The sequence below is a fragment of the Chlorocebus sabaeus genome, chromosome 16, assembly GCF_047675955.1.
Source record: "Chlorocebus sabaeus isolate Y175 chromosome 16, mChlSab1.0.hap1, whole genome shotgun sequence".
In the NCBI taxonomy this organism is placed as follows: domain Eukaryota; kingdom Metazoa; phylum Chordata; class Mammalia; order Primates; family Cercopithecidae; genus Chlorocebus; species Chlorocebus sabaeus.
The window spans coordinates 34,537,752-34,540,923 of NC_132919.1; the positions used below are offsets into that span (position 1 = coordinate 34,537,752).

Sequence of the window (3,172 nt, forward strand, 5' to 3'; positions counted from 1 at the left end):
TCAAGACCAGCCTGGCCAACGTGGTGAAACCCCATCTCTGCTAAAAATATAAAAATTAGCTGGGTGTGGTGGCACATGCCTGTAATCTCAGCTACTTGGGAGACTGAGGCACAAGAACTGCTTGAACCCGGGAGGCAGGGGTTGCAGTAGGCCAAGATTGAGCCACTACCCTCCAGCCTAGACAAGAGTAAGACTTTGTCCCCACCCCCCCCAAAAAAAGGGACTCTGACAACATCTGTAACTATGTAAATGACCCAAATACCTAAATACAACAAATAAAAGACAAAAACTGGCCAGGTGCAGTGGCTCACGACCATAATCCCAGCACTTGGGGAGGCCAAGGAGAGCAGATCATTTGAGGTTCGGTGTTCCAGACCAGCCTGGCCAACATAGTGCAAATCTGTCTCTACTAAAAATACAAAAAAAAAAAAAAAAAAATTTAGCCAGGCGTGGTGGTAGGCACCTGTAATAGCTACTCTGGAGGCTGAGGCAGGAGAATCATTTGAACCCACTAGGTGGAGGTTGTAGTGAGCCAAGATCATACCACGGCACTCCACCCTGAGTCACAGAGCGACACTCTGTCTCAAAAATAAAAGACAAAGATTGACAAACTGGATTTTAAAAACTAACCTAAAGCCAAGCATGGTGGCTCACGCCTGTAATGCCAGCACTTTGGGAGGCCATGACAGGAGGGTCTCTTGAGCCCAGGAGTTCGAGACCAGGCTGGGCAACATAACAAGACCTCGTCCCTACAAATAATAAAAAAATTAGTCAGGTGTGATGGTGCACATGTGTGGTCCCAATTACTTGGGAGGCTGAGGTGGGGGAATTGTTTGAGACCAGGAGGTCCAGGCTGCAGTAAACCACGATTGTGCCACTGCAGTCCAGCCTGGGTGACAGAGCAAGACCATGTCTCAAAAAAAAAAAAAAAAAAAAAAAAGGCCAGGCGCAGTGGCTCACACCTGTAATCCCAGCACTTTGGGAGGCTGAGGAAGGCAGATCACTTGGTCAAGTGTTCGAGACCAGCTTGGTCAACATAGTGAAACCCCATCTCTATTAAAAATATAAAAAAGAACCAGGCATGGTGGCGTGCACCTGTAATCCCAGCTACTCAGGAGGCTGAGGCAGGAGAATCACTTCAACCCGGGAGGCAGAGGTTGCAGTGAACCAAGATGATGCCATTGCTCTCCAGCCCAGGTGATGGTGCAAGATTCCATCTCAAAAAAAAAAAAAAAAAAAAAAAAAAGAAAAAGAAAAATAAATAAAACATGACCTAACACTATTTTGTGTACAAGAAATTTACCTCGAATATAACAATCTAAGCAGGTTGAAAGCAAAGAAAAAATTAAAAACGTATATGATGCAAACATTAATTAAAGAAATGCTGGATGACAATATCAGAAACAGTATACTTCAGAGCAAAGAAAAAGTACTAGAGACTAAGAAGGAAATTATTTATTGAGAGAAGGGTCAATCCACCAAAAGGACATAACATTCCTGAATGTGTATCCACCAAAAAACAAGACTACAAAATATGTGAAAGAAAACCTGATGGAACAGAATGGAGAAATGCATAAATCCACTATAGAGACTTCAATATTTCCCTGTAACAACTGTTAAAACTACACATATATTCACAGCAAGGATATTTAATTCAACCCCGTGAACTAACTAGATCCATGGATATTAACAGAACATTGCACCCACCAAGAGTGGAATACTTTTTTTTTTTTCAGACAGTCTCACTCTGTCGCTCAGGCTGGAGTACAGTGGTGCGATCTCAGCTCACTGCAACTTCTGCTTCCTGGGTTCAAGCAATTCTCCCGCCTCAACCTCCCAAGTAGCTGAGACTACAGGCATGTGCCACCATGCCCGGCTAATTTTTCTATTTTTTTAAGTAGAGATGGGGAGACTCCGTATCAAAAAAAGAAAAAGAAAATAGCCAAAAGTGATGAACAGCAGATATATAAAGGTACTAGTTTGCTTGTCTCAGCAGCACATATACCAAAATTGAATCAATACAGAGAAGATTAGCATGCTCCCTGCACAGTGATGACATGCAAATTCTTAAAGTGTCCCGTATTTTTTTTTTAAAGATACCAAATAAGCACCTGAAAAGATGGTCAATATCATTAGCCGCTAAGTAAACACATATTAAAAACACAATGAGGCATGTGTAGTGGCCTGTAATCCCAGCACTTTAGGAGACCAGTCTGGAGCGTGGCTTGAGCTCAGAAGTTCAAAACCGGCCTGAGCAACATAGCAAGACCCCATCTCCTCAGAAACGTATTTTAAAAACACTGGCTGGGTGTAGTGGCCACACCCATAGTCCCAGCTACTCAGAGGGTTAAGGTGGTAATGAGCCATGATCACAACACTGCCCTTCAAAGCCTAGGTAACAGAGCAAGACCCTGTCTCAAAAATAATCATAATAATACACACAGTGAGATCACTACCCACCTATCAAAATTACTAAATGAAGACCTATGTTCACATGAAAACCTGTGTAATTTTTTTTTTTTTTTTTTTTTGAGACAGAGTCTCGCTCTGTCGCCCAGGCTGGAGTGCAGTGGCGCGATCTCGGCTCACTGCAAGCTCCGCCTCCCGGGCTCCCGCCATTCTCCTGCCTCAGCCTCCCGAGTAGCTGGGACTACAGGCGCCCACAACCGCGCCCGGCTAATTTTTTGTATTTTCAGTAGAGACGGGGTTTCACCGTGGTCTCGATCTCCTGACCTTGTGATCCGCCCGCCTCGGCCTCCCAAAGTGCTGGGATTACAGGCGTGAGCCACCGCGCCCGGCTGTAACAGTTTTATTCACAATAACCTACAAGTGGAAATAACTGAGATTATCTTTCAGCAAATAAGTAATTAAACAAAATGCCGTATAACTGTAACAAACATTAAGCAACAACCTGGAGGAATCTCCGAGGAATTAAACCTAGTGTAAAAAACTCAATCCCAGAAAGTTACATGTTGTTTTGTTTTGTTTTTAGACCGAGTCTCACTCTGTCACCCAGGGTGCAGTGCAGAGGCACAATCTCAGCTCACTGCAACCTCTGCCTCTTGGATTCAAGCAATTCTCATGTCTCAGCCTCCCAAGCAGCTGGGATTTCAGGTGAGCGCCACCACAGCTGGCTAATTTTTGTATTTTCAGTAGAGATAGGGTTTCACCA

At 44.0% G+C, this 3,172-nt stretch overlaps 1 non-coding gene across 1 annotated transcript; it reads left to right on the top strand.

Annotated features, from left to right (window-relative positions):
* The first annotated feature begins 1,980 nt into the window (after positions 1 to 1,980).
* LOC119621957 (U6 spliceosomal RNA) lies at positions 1,981 to 2,087 on the top strand. The gene has a single exon (XR_005238591.1). It is a non-coding gene; the product is annotated as a U6 spliceosomal RNA (small nuclear RNA).
* The last annotated feature ends 1,085 nt before the right edge of the window (positions 2,088 to 3,172 follow it).